The sequence below is a fragment of the Molossus molossus genome, unplaced genomic scaffold, assembly GCF_014108415.1.
Source record: "Molossus molossus isolate mMolMol1 unplaced genomic scaffold, mMolMol1.p scaffold_m16_p_13, whole genome shotgun sequence".
NCBI lineage: Eukaryota > Metazoa > Chordata > Mammalia > Chiroptera > Molossidae > Molossus > Molossus molossus.
The window spans coordinates 21,327,922-21,346,684 of record NW_023425348.1 but is presented as its reverse complement, the minus strand read 5'-3'; the positions used below and the strand labels follow the sequence as shown (position 1 = coordinate 21,346,684).

The 18,763-nt window shown below is 39.2% G+C and overlaps 1 protein-coding gene across 1 annotated transcript in view; it reads left to right on the top strand.

The window, feature by feature from the left end:
• ARHGAP42 (Rho GTPase activating protein 42) overlaps positions 1–18,763 on the top strand; it is a 259,019-nt gene that overhangs the window by 94,177 nt on the left and 146,079 nt on the right. The window lies entirely within an intron of this gene.

The window sequence follows — 18,763 nt, the reverse complement described above, 5'->3', positions numbered from 1 at the left end:
GTGAAGCATTTATAGCAGCACCTGGCACGTAGTAAATGTTAAGGGTGATGAAGATGTTGATTGTCAGGTACAGTGAGGGCTACGTACTTCTTTAACACATCATCTTCAATGTCAGTACTTCACCATCCTGTTGGAGAATTATATGTACACATAAATAAATGCAAATGTGGGCTAAATGTGCTAGGAATGCAGGGCAGTCTGGTGTCACTTTGCTGAATGGATAAGGGAGAACAGTTTGAGAAGGGTGCTTTTAAGGTGGCCTGGGCTCATAGGAAGTGTGGCCTGAGCCAGGAAAGACTCACACAGCTAGGTTGTGGCAGTCGTATAGATGAGCCTGAGTGAAGGCTACAAGGTGGGGAAAGTACTGTATATATTTATTTGTAGGATAAGTTTTTAGAAGATATTAGTAGAAAAGGTTTATTGGTAATGTAGGCCACATGTGGGATTTAAGAGCTGGGCTAAGAAGTTTTGATGTTTGTTGTAGTCAGCAGGAAAATTGCTAGAAGTTTTTGGTTAGGAAATGAGAAGATTAGTAGGGGATGATTTAGGAGAGATTAATTTGGTGTCCATGTTGATAAAGAGATAAGGTATGGAAGAACTGTCGGGGAGAGGGCGGTAACCATATTTTCTTAGGAAACATTAGCTTACCTGGGTCTGGTCCCAGTATCAGAGAGAAATACACATAAGCTGTTATGAGAGTCTGACTGACCCATTCTGGGGAGGTCAGAGAATGCTCGTCTGTGAGGTGACTTTGATTGGAATCTTTAGGCTGAATAAGACACTTGTGCATGCTTTATACCTTATCCTCACTCCAGCTTTCTGAGGTTACACAATAGAAATCCAAGTTCCGTGGGGAGATGTGGGTAGTGGGTGCACTTATGGCCCAGAAGAGGAGATGCTGATGGAAATGGAGAAAATGGTTAGAGATATGTGTAAATAAATAGCTGGAAATTACATTGAAGCCAGGGGAATATACAGTTCTGATTTTAGTAAGGTTGTGATTCAGATTCTATGCAAATAATTCAGGAGAGCGATAAACCAACTAGCATGAGCTATAATTTTAGATCATGTATTAGTTTGAAGAATATGGGAAAATGTGTTTTTGCTTGCAGGGGACAAAAGAGCCAAGGGCATGTTCTTATAGCACCGAGGAAACCTATAGGCACCAGGGGAAAGCTCTCCTCTAAGCTGCGAGAAAAGGAAGAGGATTGGTTAAAACGTAGAACTTTGGACAGTTGGTTGGGAAGGTGGGTGATAGTGTTAAGAAGGAGTGGTCATTTGCTGTGAGAAGAATTTGTAGAAATAGTTTAGAATAGTTGGGAACATGTCTACATGAGAAAAGGGCCTACTGGTCAACCTTAGTCATTGCACTTAGACATTATAAATATGTCAAGTAAAGACTAATTACTATGGTTTCTTAGATTTTTTTCTAGCAATACCCAGAGCCTTGGACTACAAGCAATAAGAGCAGTTGGGAGGTCAGATTCAAGTTGGCACACAGAGACATGGTGCTCGATTACAGGGTCATGGGTTTGTATAATATGACACTGGTCCTGACTGAATATAACGATGACTTAGGCAGGAGGAGGTTGCTCATAGCCTTAGAAAGCAAAGAGGGCAAGCATGACTAGTTAGTTATGTGGAAGGTTCACTAAGGACACAGGAGAGGATTCTAAGAGAGGACAAGGAAGTTGTTAGCGGGAGTAGGAGTAGAAACATACTGAACTTGGCATTGGAGCTGGTCTAGATAATGAAGTTAAGATGTGCTTGAGCAGGAAGTCTGAACTTAGAAACCAAGAAGGCTGAGCTCAGAGGTTTGAATGTTTTATGAGCAGGATCTTGAGACATTCAGTATGATGACAGGGTAAAAGACCAAGACTAAGGAGAAGAAACGGTTGAGGAATGGGGTAGAGTGTCTCATAAGCAACAGAGATGGGGATTAGACCACCTACTATTAGTGTTTAAAAATTCATCATTTTTGCCTTCAGCCATGTTTCTCATGTTGGGGCAAGGAGGAAATTCTGCATTTATGAATGAAGTCGTGTTGTGGGTTTTACTTGCTTTTCTTGTTGCTTCAGAGAAGGTCTGATAAAGAGTACAAAATAGAGAGGAAAAATATCCACAGATAAAAACCTAATAGATTGCATTTCCACAAAGATTCTATTAAAGTAATGAATAAACACAAATCTAAATACTGGAGTCATTAATCAACACTTCTAGTCACATGATGTTACAACAGAAGGAATAGCTGGTAGTAGATTTTGTATAAAGATGTGCTGAGGAATTTGTGTTTTAAAAATTAGTGCTTCATTTTAGAAGTAGAATTTTTTTTAAAATCCTCACTTGAGGATATTTTTCCATTTATCTTTAGTCAGAGTAGGAGGGAGGGAAGAAGGGAGAAAGAGAGAGAAAAAGAGAGAGAGAGAAACAGAAAAACATTGAGATGAGAGAGACACATCGACTGGTTGCCTCCCACACAACCCCGACCAGGGCTGGGGATGGAACTGCAACCGACATACGTGCCCTTGATGGGAATCGAACCCGCAACTCTTTGGTCCATAGGCTAACACTCTAACTGCTGAGCCAAACTGCCCAGGGCTGGATGTGTTTGTACTTGGAAAGTGTAAAGGAGTTCTGTAATTGATTATAAAGCCACTTCATCATTCTGTATCTTTCAGTGATAAATCATGACTTACATTAGGTCCTAATATTTCAGAACAGTGACTAAACAAAAATAAAAGCTCAAGAAGATGCAAGAGGACCCTTAACATTTTAAATAAGTTCTCATGTCTCCAAAGATTTACCCTAATTAGTAAGATGAATATATCATCTGGTTTTCCTAAAGGCTATTTGCAGAAAAAGAGCTCAAAGAAATGTTGACTTTTTTAAAAGAAATGAAACCTCCTTTTAGCTTTTTACTAACTTTGAGTTTTTTGTTGTTATTGTTAATCCTCACCCGAGAATATTTTTCCCATTGATTTTTAGAGAGTGAAAGGGAGGGAGGAAGGGGAGAGAAAGAGAACGAAAGAGAAAGAGAACGAAAGATAAAGAGAGAAGAAAAGAAAGAAACATCAATGTGAGAGAGACACATTGATTAGTTGCCTCCTGGGGGTACCCAGACTGGGGCTAGGGATCGAACCTTCAACCCAGGTATGTGCCTTTGATTGGGAATTAAATCCATGACTCTTTGGTGCATGGGCCAGTGCTCTAATCATTGAGCCACACTGGCCACGGTACTAACTTGGAGTTTTTTTAAACAAATTTCTGCTAAAGCCAACTAAAAATGCAGTTTTAATGCAACAAAAAAGTGACTCAGAGAAAGTAATAGGGAATATTTGTTTCACATACTAAAATATACTAATGTACCAACAGAACCACCCAAGGAAGCATGGAATGCTTAGTTGAGGCTTTCTGGAAGAGATCTTGGTCACCTCTTGTTATTTGTGTTGAAATACTGAGTTTGCTTTTCTTGCATCCAGGCCTTTGAACTTGACATTTCCTCTCCCAGAACCCCTGGAGCCATTCTCTCTCCTTTACCCCCCATTCCTTCCTTCTCAGTACTCTCCCTCTTGTTCCTCTCCTTTAGTCCTCTAGCCAGAGGGGCTTTAGTTTCTCCTAATGTTTCCCTACATGCTTCTTCTAGACTTAGATATTTGCATTTGTCATGGCCTCTGCCTTGACCATCCTGATCCATATCCACTCACTGGCTTCATCTTGTCATTTAGACTTGACCCCATAAATCGCCTCTGGGGCCTGCATTTTCCATACAGACTAAATTAGTCCCCCTTTAGTCCTTATATGTGACAAAAATACCTGTTCATGCAGCTTGTATTATATTGGGGGAAAATAGGCATTCAACAGATTATGTCTGGTGGTGGTTAAGTGCTAAAAAGAAAAAATCATGCAGCTGGTAGATGTGGCCATTTGTTGAAATGAAGAAGGAGATGGGGAAGAAATCATTAAACATTGGAATGTATTTAGATGCCTACTGTATAGCTAAGTAATCTTGCCTAGGGACAGCTGGGTATATGAGTCTAGAGAGTTCCGGGGTAGAGATGGGTCTAGAGAGATAAACTTGGAAGCTGTCAACATGCAGAGGGTATTTAAGCTATGGGGATGTATGCGATCACCCACTCTGTGAGTGCAGACAGAGCAAGAAGGTGGGAAGGTTGAGCGCTGAGGTGTGTTGAATCCAGAGTTTGGTCAGAGGAGGTAAAATCAACAAAGGCGATTTAGATCAGTGGGAGAATGAGGAGAAAGCTGTTTGGACAGCTTGCTTGAGTGCCGTTTATTATTGGCTGTAGTAGGGTTGTAGGACGACGGTCAGTAGAAACATGCAGGATGTAGACTCAGTTGCTGGAGCTGTTCTTCAGGATTAGAATGTCCAAAGTATCTGATCCACCCCCTGCTACTTCTCTGCCCCTGCATGGGGGTCCTGGACTTTCTGGATACTCTGAGCCCCTAACCTTGACAAATGTGTACATGTGTGTGTAGCGTTGTAGGTTTTTTGAAGCTATATTTTTATTCCTGTTGAGGACACCTCAACTTCAGAGTATTTTAGCTTATGTTTATCTTGAAGAATTTATACAGATGGACTTATTTCTTGTAGTTTTCATTTTGATAAATATAAGAAACTTTTTTTTTAACCATAATCACTTCTAACATTTAAGATACACAGTTGACCTTTGATGTGTAAGTTTACACATTTGCTTTAAGTTTCCCAGGATTTATCTTCTTTCTATTCAATGCCCAGATTACTCTTTCTTTTTTTAATCTTTGGGTAATGAAAGTACTTTCCTGAAATGGACTAGGTATCTGAGTATTACTTTGAAAATAAAAGATTCTGAGAGACGGTGAAGAAGATTATGAGAGAGAAACTTCTAACCTTAATATTCACTTTCTTTATAAGAGTATTAAAACTTCTGTTTTCCTTTTTTATACCTTATTTATTTATTTATTTTTTAAGCATAAGAAGGACTGAGTAAGGGTTAATAGGGAGCAGAATCAAAATAGTTTTAGATCTTTATTTAAAAAAAGGAAAAGTGTCAGAAACATAAATAACTTGGTTATTGATATAAGATGTTGAACACTTATGAGTCCCAAGAGATTGAAAAAAAAATGTATCTGTGATGCCCAGTACATTAGATGCTAGTCATATGAGGCTGTAAGCACCCGAAACGTGTTAGAAATATAATTCAAGCCAAGTAATAACTATTGGGAAGCACTGCTGTAGATGGTAACAGCTGACCCTGAGTGTTTTCAAGGTACCAGACACTTCTATAATAGTTGCTTTATATTTTTAACTACTTTAATCTGCATAGCAACTCTCTGAGGTGTATGCTATTAATGTACCCATTTTAAAGAGCAAACTCAAAGGCATGTAGCTAATAAGTGATACACTAGGGTTTACACCCAGGTTTTGGGCTCCAGAACCTTCACATATCCATAATGTTTCGAACTAAGACTGTTTTTAATTAAAAATTGCATAATAACAGTAATAGCAAACATGTATTTTTAATATAGTATGCAAGATGTTCTATTAAGTGTTTACAAAAATTAAACACTTCCTTACAAAAATTAAGAACACAGGCATTATAAATAAGTGTTAGAATTAGATTAATTTTTAAATTCTTTCTCATATTTAAACAGGCACATATTTCAGCAAAAAGTGAATCTATTAATCCATTGATAGTTCCCATATCAAATTTTGGCATATGAGAGCCGAAAATGTTTAGCAAACCTATTTTGTCTTTCGTATCCCCCCTTTGAACCACAGATTCATGAAACTGGCGAATATTTTAAATGCTGAGAAAACTGTATGTTCCTGTTCCCCTTGATAAAAGATTTTTTTGTTTTGTCTTTGCCATACATTTTTGCATTGCACATATGCCATCAGTAAGTGCTATTGATTAATTTGTGCTTCTAGCATTGATGTTGTTACAAGCTTAAGTCCAATGATCTGTGAAGTAATTATTGTCTCGGATAAATGAAGCATGATCTGTTAACATTCCGCATGCATGAGTATGGGTTATATTTCTGGTAGGTCTTAGGTTAACTTTTATTAGATACAAACTTTAGGTATGTTGGCCTACATACCAACATTTTTAATATAGTGGTTTCACGTGAAATTTAAAACAGAAGCAACTCAGTGTTCTCCATGTGCAAAGTTCCGATTTTCACATTTATTGACTGGTAGGGTCTTTCCCCGATTTCCAATTATCTGGTGAAATAGGTAGAATTGAGAGGTGGCAGATCACATAATAGTGGATTTTAATTTTATTGGTAATGGTCTTAGTTCTTATTTGTATTTTTTTAAGTTAGCAAAGTGCTTTTATATACATTTTATTTTGATCCTTACAACAATCTGAAACTGAGCTCAGCCTGTAAATGGATGACTCAAGGTAATAGATATCACTAGTCAGTGAGAGCTGAAGATGTAGCACCCAGTGTTAGGTCTTTGGACTGGACTTTCAGCTCTGTTTTGATATATCCTGTGCCTTCCATTTTTTGTTTAAATTTTAAACACAAGGAGGGTAGAGGCCTGATCTCTTTTGTCGTTCATTTTTTTCCTTATATATATTAGATGTTAAGAAAACCATCTTGGTTGTCCAAAATTTAGTATAATATGTGGTAGTGCCTACAAAAATCAAAGGTGGTGGTTGAGAGTTATTACAGCTTCCTAGTTACCATTTCTCAGATTGTTTGACTTAATTCATTATAGTTAACTTTAATAGAGAAATAAACTTTTTTAGGGAATAATGCATTGAATTAGTGTGAAGGATCTGAATAGGGTAATTGCTAGGATTTCAGAAAATACTTCAGTGTTCATATTTGTGAATTTTTATCTTTTGATTCTATGACCGAAAAAGGACCCTTGAAAACAACTAGAAATGTCTGTCAAAATTCTAAAAATATCTGCGGATGGATTTGACATAGTGGTCCGGAAGTGCCCCATCCCGGAAGGTTGCCTTTTAGTCATTTTGCTGCTCGTTAACACTTCCACCCCAGAGTATAAGAAAGCGGAAGAAAAGAGATAAAATCCAGACTCGATTTTTATGCTTCTTATTAGCTCTTGCAAAAGAAGACTTGGAAAGGAGCCTGAACTTTCCCCAGTAAAATTAAGATTTGTATGCTATCGGCAGTCCCGCGGTCTCAGCTAGCTATCGGCCGAGGAAGCTGAGTGAGCGCTAATTTTTAAATGCTTATATTTTAGTATACTGTTTTTCTTAACATTGGACGTGAATTTTTTTCTTGTGACTGATGCCATTCTCACAACTGGTATTTTATGGGTATATATCAAATTGCTATATTTAAAGATTTGTAAATGAGTACATGACAATAAGCATCCACATTTTTATATTTTCCTGTTTCCCAAGACCCCTTTATTTTTTTAACATTAACCTTGACTGTATGGAAGGATTTAAAGAACTTTTCCACCAGATAGTGCTATTTTAAAAGCAGTCCATTTAAAATAGGATACTGGAATAAAGAATTTTTGCATTCTTTTTATTTTTTCTGTCAAGATACAAACTGGTCTTTTCCAGTGTGTTCCTTTGGCATACACCTTTGGTGTTGAGGTTTTTGTCACTCACAGCTGTGAGTGTTCACATGGGCAGCAGTGGCCTGCTACTTCATACAGCTCATCTCCTTCCTCCCATCTCTAATTCTTTTGTCTTCCTGCCTTTGCCATTTATCCCAGTTGTATAGGCTTTACTTTGGAGTCAAAATTGTACGTCATATTGAAATATTCCCATTTTTACCTCTGAACTTTCAAAAATACATTTATCCTGTGATGTCAGCCATCGTTTTCATTGATACAGATGGGAACCTGCTAGTCTTTATTAATTTATAAACCACGCTTAGATGGTGTGTGTGTGTGCGCGCGCGCGCATGTGCTTTGATAGTAAGCAAAAAGATGCTTGGATATGAAAGGTAAATATATATAAAGTCGTTATGTAATCAACCCCCAAAACATTTTTTAAGTCCTACATAAGGCACTTAATTTTAAAGGGGGGAGAGAATAAACCTACCTAGACATAAAGTAGACAAGAAAACAGCAGTCAAAGATATTATGAAGGGAAATTTTTTTTTTTTTAATCCTCACCGGAGGACATTTTTCCATTTTTTGTTCAGGTAGAGTGGGAGGGAGAGAATGGAACAGAGAGAGAAACATCGATGTGAAAGGGACACATCGAGTGGCTGCCACCCGCACAAACTGCAACCAGGTACGCGCCCTTAGTGGGAATTGAACCCAGGTCTCTCAGGACTGCAGGCCGACGCTCCAACCGCTGAGCCAAACCAGCCAGGGCTATGAAGGGAAATTTTAAACAATGTAACAACACAATAGATGTTTGGGAAATAGCAGCTGAACCAAGCAAACAGAAATAAGAGGTTGAGGTACAAAGTGAGCAAAGGGTTTTTGTCTTTGTTTATGATTAAACTGTAGTCATAATGCTCATGCACTACCAGAGGAATTGCAAATTTAATTACTACCAAGCTCAGAGAATTAAACGTTTCTTAATTAAACTTTTAAATTTTGAGATAATTATAAATTCACATGCAATTTTAAGGAATCCTGTGTATTACTTGCCCAATATCTCCCAGTGGTAACATTTTTACTCTAGTTATAATACTAAGTAAAATAACAAATTATTCATAAACTGGCTATTTGCCTTAGAATCAAAATTCTTGGAAGACAAAAGTCTCTTAGTGGATTCTTATCAAGATGCCTTGTGTTGTTTCTCCATGAGATTTGTGTCACCCCGGACACTCACATGTGAGGCAGACGGAAAGTTGGTTGGGAAGGCACTGAGGCAGCTCATGTGTCCGTGGAAAGGGTCACAGTGTGCATGGGACTCGGGAACACCCAGAATCATGAACTCCGAGGCCTCTCAGAGGCGTTTTCTCTGTCTTTCATTTGCTTATCAGCTTCATTCTCTTAGGTTCTTCCACTTGGTGAGTCGTAAGCATTGTCACTGTACTCGACAGAAATTATTTCGCAGGGTGGACAGGGCTGTCTTCCTCCCATGGTAAACTTAAAAAAAAAAAAGAAATCTTTTAAAAGGGCTTTGATTGGCCCAGCCAAGGTCCCATTACCCAAGGTCAAGGGAAGAAAGTGTGTTGCATGTGTTTCTCTGAATATCAGCACTTTTTTCAAAAACAAGGGAATTATTGTGATTTAGATAATTACCCAACTGTTGTCTGTTACAGCCTGGTAATGGCCATGAGAATTTCCAGTTAACGTTGTCATTCGAACATAATACTATGATAGTGAACTGTCTGAAATTTTGCAGGAGTTAGGAGACATTCATTCATCCCAACATTAGAAACATTCGCTTTGAAAAACAGGAGTCAGACAAGGGTGTGTACCATTAGTGCTTGGAGTCAGTATTATTTTGAAGGGCCACTGGTCTGTGGAGTAAAATAAAATCAAAGGCATAAAAGATCTAAGACTTAGTTTGTTTTCCCACATATGAAATACTAAATAATCTACAGGGAACTTATTAGAAATAATAAGAGCCTAGCCAGGTTGATAGATATAATAAATGTATGTACACCACCACAAAAATTTGCCTCAAAACAATAAGATACTGAAAAATAACTCAGCCCTGCCCAGTTTGGCTCAGCAGTTAGAGCATCAGCCCATGGACCAGAGTCTCGGGTTTTGATTCCGGTCAAAGGCATGAATCTTGGTTGCAGTCTGCTCCAGCCCTGGTCAGGGTCATGGAGGAGCCAACCAGTTGATGTGTCCCTCTCTACCCTCTTCCCATGCTATTTGAAGATAAATAGAAAAATATCCTCAGGTGAGGATTAAAAAAAAAACCAAAAAGCAAAGGATGTGCGAGACTTTTACGTGTGAAATTGCAGTGCCTTGTTTTAAGATACTAAAAAAGAACTAAATAGGAAAAACAATGCAGTGAGTCAGTGAAAAAGAATAATTTTTAACCAACATTCTCCCCCCCCCCCCAACTATACTGAACAAGAGAATTTACCATAACAATCTAACTTACAGCAATTTAATCAACTTTTTACTAATGTAGGGGTACATCAGAGGCTGGTCCTGAAGGTAGTGTATTTCCCTTTTCACTTGGAAAATATGGTCACCCTATGAAGACCTTATTTAAACCATATTTTCACACTTTTTGTCAAACCTTTGGATCTTTAAGATATTTTCAACAGAAACACTGCTGTTTGCAAAACTGATATGCTCTTCATTTGTATAACCGTATCAAACCACCTTGGTGGCAGAACAGTGCTCTCCATAGTAATTGCTATATTTCTATTTAAGTATCTTATGGCAAAATAATTATCCTCTCTGATTTGAGACTTTTAATTCTGTTCCTGGTATATTTCACTCACAGTATAATTTCTGCTCGTCACACACAACAGAACACTATTTAAGGGATGCAAATAAAATGTATTTTCCATAGTCATCATGAAAGCAGGACACAAAGTTCGGGAAGTCCTGATTCCAGTTAATAGTTGACATCAAGTGTAGCATGAAGCCCCTTGGGATTTGTTTTCTTTTTTATAAATGAAGAGTATTCCGTGTTTCTCAGACTCTAAAGTGGAAACCACCAGCAATGTGTTAGATATTCAGTACTATATGAATGAACATCTTACATTTTAGTGATTTTATATTTATTTTCATGTATATTGGATAAATAAAAACTCCAGATTTAACAGAAATTATTGCTCCGTAAAAGAAGTAGATAGCCCGGCTGGTGTGGCTCAGTGGTTGAGCATCAACCATATACCAAGAGGTCTCTGGTTCAATTCCTGGTCCAGACACCTGCCCAGGTTGTAGGCCAAATCCCCAGTGAGGGGAGGCGGCCAATCGATGTTTTTGCTCATCAGTGTTTCTATTTTTCTCTCCCCCTTTCTCTAAAATCAATAAAGAAAAAAAATTATAAGAAGTGGATAAATGTATAAGGAAGAATGTAAGAAGGGTGTGGCCCAAATCCTGGAAGTGGTATGTGAGTTACTGAAATTTGGGAATCTGTGGAGTAGGTGATATATATTCTTCAAATGTGTTTGATTTTGATTGTGTTCTGTGACTGTATACTTTCTCTGCTGGACATTGCCAATGACTAGCGTCCAGGTTCACCGCTGCATATATGGATCTCATATTTTGAAAAAATAACTATTCCCACAAAGCTATCTGATTTTGCTTCCATTTCTTATGAAAGAATACACCTTCATGTAGTAAAAGTATTAAAAATTACCCCTGGCTGGGTGGCTCAGTTGGTTGGAGCGGCATCCTATACACTGAAAGGTGGTGGTTTCTATTCACAGTAAGGTGCATGCAGGAGACAACCGCTTGCTGTTTCTCTCTTACATCAGTGTTCCATTTTGTTGATGGATACATGGGTTGCTTCCACCTTTTGGCTATTATTAATAAAGCTGTTATAAATACAGGTGTGTGAATGTCCCTTTGAGAGCCTGCTTTCAATCCTTTTCAGTTTTTTGATGAACCACAATACTGTTTTTCATAGTGGCTGCACGGTTTTACATTTCCATCAAAGGTGCATAAGGGTTCCAATTTCTCTACATCCTACCTAAGATCTACCCTAACCTTGGCTGTTTTCTGTTTGACAGTAGCCATCCAAATGGATGTGACAACTTTGGGGCTTCATGTGGTTGGAGTGAATGAGGATATATGCTCTGTGTCTGTGAAATTACAAGGTTAACGGACAGGGAATGTTTCAATGCGACAGGAAATGTTGACTGCTTCAGAAGACACGGTACAGAGCGTGCTTTGTGGCAGGGCAGACAGTGTCACAACACACACACACACACACACACACACACACACACAAACTAACAAGAACTTTTTTTTTTTACCGTGTGTTTTAAGGTGTTAAATGACCAAGAATGATGATCATTGTGGAAACAAAAGTCTAATCTAAAGTATGTTTATACAATGGATGATTCAGTCATTTGAAGCTTCACTATTTTAATTGGCAACAGTTAGGTATCAGTAATTTCCTTTACCTTTGAGTCTTTTCAGGCAAAGTTGTACTGCCAGCTCCAGAGAAGCAGGCTATAAAAATGAGAATAGTTTGATATTTTCCTTTTTTAAAATCCTCACTTGAGGATATTTTTTTGTTTATATTCAAGATAGAGTGGGAGGGAGGGAGGGAAAGAGGGAGGGAGAGAGAGAGAGAGAGAGAGAGAGATCGATATGAGAAGGACACATGAACTGGTTGCCTTCCACATGACCCTGACCAGGGCTGGGAATGATACTGCGACCAAGGTATGTGCCCTTGACTGGAATCAAACCTGGGATTCTTTGGTCCATGGGCCGACGCTCTAACCGCTGAGCCAAACCGGCCAGTGCTAGTTTGATATTTTCCTGCAAACCTCTTTGTGTTGTAACTGGAGCTTGAGTGGGGGTGAGATGAGCCACAGCGGAGGATGATGAAACCAGGGAACAGGCAGCTTCTTAGGGTCTTATCAAGGCCTGGTTGGCATGTGCTAACATGTGGAAGGATATGCCTAGAGCAAGAGGAAGAGAAAGGGCTATTACACAACATTGGCAGAGTTCCACACTGCAAAAGCCTCAGGAGGCCTAGCTCATCGGAGTGAATCAGGCAGTGGGGAGGGAGAGGGGCCTGGCGTTCCAGGGCAGAGTCATTGACAGTTGGAAGAGAGCAGGGATTCTCGACTTAGCACTACTGATTCCCAATTGTGGAGGAGTGGCTTGTGCCTTGTAGGATTATCAGCAGGATCTCTGTCCTCTACCCACAGAATTGAGGCTATATAATTATGTGGACCCATCATAAATGGATCTTTGTTAGAATTAAATGGCAAAGTTGTATTCAGGGCTCTGAAGATTTGGATATTGGGAATCACACTACCAGGTAACACCTTCAAGGTTCCAAAAAAAGGAGAAAAGTTGAGAATTCTTAAAATAAAAAGTTCATCCTTAGTTTCTGGGTTGGTCCGAAATGGAAATCTTCCAGATGTCTGGTGGTCTGGGCATGGATATTCTTTCCTAAGTTCTTCAGAGGGTACCTGTAGGATTTATTTATCTCTCCAGGCATTGCTACACAATTGAACAGGTCAAAAGTTTAAGTCCTTAGGCTAAAGTAAAATAAAATGAAATCTATTCCTCATGTTTTAGACCACTTTCATTTAAGTGGTTTTGTTAGCTTTGGCCATGGTGACTCCATTTTGTTTCTTCATTCTTTCCTCAATTACTTGTTAAATAAACATTCAGTTGTATAATTATTTGTTAAATAACATCAAATTACTACAGAGGTTTCCAAATCTCTATCCAAATACAGAATAATGAAGGGGATTAAGGTTAGATCATGAATGATTGGATTTTTAAGCCACTGAACTTTTTTTCCTGATCCTCAGGAATTCTCGATTTACAAATGTTCCTTTTTGGTTTAGTTGCACAGTACTGCTTTTCCTTCCTTGACATTTTCCATTTGTTTTTGCATATTAATATTTGATTTCTGTGTGATTTCTCAAATTTTTGTTGATAATTTTTGGTGCAGGATTTCAACCTGCTAATACTGCCATGATTTTTGCTGGCAGTAAACATTAAAAAGTACGAAAAGCCACAATAAAGTCTTGAGTTTTATGTTCACATTGGTGGTCCATAGGCAACACCTGCTCTTTACTGTGTGATTATAATTGCTCTTCTCTAATTTTGCAGATAGCTCTTACTTTTTAAAAATCCTCATCCAAGGACACTTTTCCATTGTTTTCAGCTAGAGTGGGAGGGAGGGGGAGAGAGAGAGAAACATTGACATGAGAAAGGCACACTGATCAGTTGCCTCCCGCACAACCCCAACCAGGGCTGGGGACCAAACCACCACCAAGGTCCGTGCCCTTGACTGGAATTGAACCTAAGACCCTTTGGTGTGAGGTCTGACACACCAACCGCCGAGCCAGACCAGCCAGGGCCAGATAGCTCTTAATTTCTAAAGGCACAGCTTTCACTCCTCTACCCTGGGCTACCACTGAGGTGGTTTGGTAGCTCTGAAATGGAGGGAGTATTGATAGAGGGAGAGTGAATTCACAATATGATGTCCTTAAGGTGCTTCAAGGCTGCCATGGTCAAATTGGCCCTTTTGCTGAGTGATGTCAGCTGGAGGACACTGTTCTCCTCTATAGAGAGACTCTTGGACATTCTTTGCTGTCATTTGGAATGATACTAAGAAAAAGAAGGCATTTGTTCAAATTTACCTGGAAAGTTTTAAAGGGCTTTAGAAAGATGAAGGAAACTTGAACTCACATCATTCTTTTTCATTTTATTTTATTTTATTTTTTATCCTCACCCGAGAACATTTTTCCATTTTTTTGTTCAGATAGAGTGAGAGGGAGAGAGAGAGAGAGAAACATCGATGTGAAAGGGACACATCGAGTGGCTGCCACCCACACAACCCAACCAGGGCCGGGGACAAACTGCAACCAAGGTACATGCCCTTAGCGGGAACTGAACCCGTGTCTCTCTAGACTGCAGGCTGACACTCTAACTGCTGAGCCAAACTGGCCAGGGCAAACTCACATCATTCTTTAAAAAGAATCTCCATTTTAAGAAGGAAAACAAATTGTTAAATGATTATTCTAATCAATGGATTAGTTTGTGCTAAGTCAAATTTACGATGTCGCATAGTAGTATTTTGGTATTGTTTTAATGCATTCGTGCTTCATAACAGCACACCGGCATCCCAAGTGTATGTATAGACAAAGACTTGGGATTTAGAGCAGAATTTGATGTTTTCTTTTTTAAAGTAATATAGAGAGTGAGAGTGGTTACTTACTACTTTAGTAGTGTATTGTTGGTATTGTTTATTATAGCTTCAGTCTTTAAATAGGAATGTAACTCTTAATTTCCACATTGACCCAGTGCATAGAAGTTTACTTTGTGATTGCCAGGAAAATATTATAACAACTGCATGGTGTTTTAGAAGAAAGAATTATTTTCGATTAGCTGTCATACATCAGAGTTTTAAAAAGTATTATTGTTAATCGCTTTCCTTTTCATCTGTCTGGGGAGGTGTGAGGAAATGGTCAGACTTAGTCCTGGAGTACAGACTACTGACTAGTTATATAGAAAAGCCTAACAGGCCCTGGCCCGTTTGGCTCAGTGGTTAGAGAGTCGGCCTGTGGTCCAGAGAGATCCAAGTTTGGTTCCCGCTAAGGGCACGTGCCTTGGTTGCAGTTTGTCCCTGGTCCTGGTTGGGTCATGCAGGTGGCAGCCACTCAATGTGTCCCTTTCACGTCGATGTTTCTCTCTCTCTCTCCCTCCAACTCTATCTGAACAAAAAATGGAAAAATGTCCTCGGGTGAGGATAAAAAAAAAGAAAAGCCCAACAGAAACACAAACTGGCATGTTGAATTGGGATGGAAGTACAAAGGGATCTTGCATGTGGACAGAGATAGGTATGGGGTGAAGTAACTAGACCTTGTGGTGACTAAAACAGGGTAGGATTTTGCTTTGCAAAAGAGCAAGTAGATTCTAGGCCCTTGTAGGTGGGAGATCCAAAGTCCTCGGTGGGCAGGGAACTTGATATCTGGTAAAGAGAATCGCCCCCCAGAGCCAAGTGGAGCCAAGGGGAAGAAACGGGAGTGCACCTAGAGCAAGGCCTCTTTGTTCTGTAGTTTGGAAATGCCTTCATCTCCCAGTTTCCAGATCATTAAGTTTTGAGTAGTGGTCAACTGTTGGGCGGAGGAAGAGGGAGGATGATTTTTGGCAACCTGTTCAAAACGAAAGAATCATGTCATTGTTTGATCAGTGGGAGTCAAATGTAGTTGTAAAAATAGTGCTCCTATGCATGGGCAAGTTATACCCCCCCCCACCATGGCAAAAAGTAGAAGAATACCAAAGAAGCAGCAGACATATTCTCTCCATTTTATTGCCTTCTTTTAAATCAACTTACCTTATTTTTCTACTTAATATTCTTTTGCTATGTATTTATAGTTCCTTTCCTTCCAATGCAATTTGAAGCAACACTTTAAGACAACAGAAACTTCTTGAGCAGTGTTTGTGTATTTATTTTTATGTTACCTTAATCAAAACCGCATTCTTCAGTGGCAAATGATGGGCTTATTCCTAATGACTCTAGATTTAAATCATTTTCAGAGCAGGAATGTGTTTTTCTCTTGATTTCTTCATCTAGCTAGATGCTGCTTCTAATAGTGAGTACCTGATGACTGTCCTTGAAGTACAGAGAAACTAACGAAACATCTGTGTGAAGTTGTTTTACCATTTGTCTAGAAGATAATCCTTTGTTGGTGGTGGCAAGAATGGCTCCGGGTGTTAGATGGGGAGAGTCGGACCGCACCTGGGTTCAGCAGCCTTGGTGCTTGAGTTCTAGCTAGGAAAGAATTCAGAACCAAGACTCAAAATATAAGAGTAAGTTTATATAGAAAGAGATAGAAATGAGTGGTAGAAGAAATGGGCTTAGGAAGCAAGTTACAGAGGCAAAAAAAGGGGCCCTGGGGGTTCAGGATTGGGAAGAGTGAAGGGAACATGCTTGGTGGTGGGGGAGGGAGCGGAGGAGAAGGGTGAGAGAGGCTCCATCCTCCATCCTAAAAGCTTTTAAGGCTGGAGAGCTTAGGGTAGGTCCCAGCGGAGGATCTCAGTAGAAACTTCATCAGGTTTGCAGTTGGGTTCTTTTGGGGTTGAGGTCTCCACTGATTGGTCAGAGCCAGGGCATGGGATCATTAGTCAATGCAGCTGGTCCTGAGGTCAGCCCTGGGGTCGCTTGTCTGGTTTTTCTGCTTTTCTGGGTCTGGAGCTGAAACATAAGTGAGGCCTAGATGTTATCCCTAGGGAGGAAAGGTCAGGGGGTTCAAAACAGATGACCAAGTGATATGATAGGAAAGGAAAGGTTGCCCTGAGGGTGAGATTCTTGTTTTCCCAGTTTTTTCCATTGCTAGGCACCCTGGGCTTTTTGCCCTCGTGACTTTCTGCACCTGGCCCATCGTCCTGGCTCTGCTTATCCATGTCTAACTGCCTACCGCGTTTCCACAGGGTGTAGACACTATCTAGAGGGTAGCATTTAGTACACTTCAGTTGATGCTACAAAATTCACTACTTGTCCAGAACACAAATATTTTCAGTAATTTAGCTCTAGAATAAAATTTGGAATTTCCTCAAAGTATAACCATAATTCATTCAGAATTCATTTACAAATTTTAGTTTGTTTCTTTAGAAAAAGCTAAGAATTTCTGATGAGTATTTCTCAATATTTTTGTCATTTATTTTCTGTCATCATTGCCCAGATAAGTTTTTGTTGACTCACTGGGAGATTATGAGGTTGGGTGGTGGGTATAGTTGCATGAACTTTGGTCTTTTTTTATATAGTAACAAATAAAACTGACTTTTATTTCAGTGTACCTTTCCATAGCCCCTTCATTGCTTCCTTTAAAAAAAAAAAAAATTAGTTAATTGGATCTTCCAAATTTCCTTCTGAAAACCATCCTTCAATTTCCTCAGTCATGATGGAAATGATTGAATTGTTTCTACAGTATTTGTAAGCTGTAGTGATTTAATCAGAAAGACTTCCAGATGCTTTGAGAGGAGTGATCGTCTATCATTATAAAATACTTTGCTCTGTGCCCATGTGGACTGTGTGGTCTTAGTCTATAGAGCACACAATTTTCTTTTTTTCAGAGCAGAAAGTTTTGCAGTTCACAAATGTAATTACTTATGACCAAAGAGTTGGAAATCTTTAGATAATTAGTAGGAACAGAAACTAACCTTTGAGAATGCATTAACAAATCCATACCTAACAGTCTGATACAAAAACTATAAATTTGCTTGGTTTAGCCAAAAGTGAATGCAGGTTAAAGATGATGTTACAAGTGGCTCTGGTAGGGTTTCTCAGTTGGTTAAAGCGTCGTCCTGATACGCCAAGGTTGTAGGTTTCATCCCTAGTCAGGGCACATACAATAATCAACCAATGAATGCATAAATAAATGGAATAACAAATCAATGTTTCTCTCCCCCCATCTCTCTAAAAAATAAATAACTAAATACATACATACATACATAGCCTCATTCACTAGAGGGGGAGCCTGGCCTGCACACAGGTGATGGCGAGCAGCTGGTGGGGTTATAGCCATGACTAGTGCCACCCGTTTCCAGCTCTTTTCGTCTGGTTACCTTCCCACTGCATTATATGGTCTGAAAGCTTTATTTTTCTTCCCAGCAAATTATACTGTGGCAAATTAAATTTAGATATTAAGTTTGGAAGACCCGACGTTGGGTAGGTTCACAGTGAAATAAGAAAGAATTAGAAACCAACATTCCGTTTAGGTCAAAGAGTACAGTTTGCTTCATTTAATTTGGTTTGTTTTACTATAAAACTTACATAAGCTCTTGCCTGGAAAGTCAGCGTGCAGGGTTGTCTGTTTGGTTTTACCTTCACCCCAGGCTTCTCTGAATTGTTGGGGGACCAGCTCTAGCTTCAGAGACTCCTCTGGAAAGCTTACTTCAGAGCTGTCGTAGTAGCTACAGTCAGTGCAGACAGTATGACAATAGGTTTTCTTCCTTGGTTGGCTTCCCTCCACCAAATTTATGTGATTGAGAAACTACCACCACATATGGTTCAGCTTTATATTACAGAGGCTGAGTCTGGTTGAGTCCTGCAGTTCCCTAGTGTCTTAATTGGCCAAAACACCCAAATCACTATTTTAATCCAAGTATTTCTAGAGGGAATATTTTCTTTGGAGTGTTCTGCAAGCCCTTGAACTAAGGAACAGCCAGTGAAGTCTGAGATATTTTTTAACTGGAAAA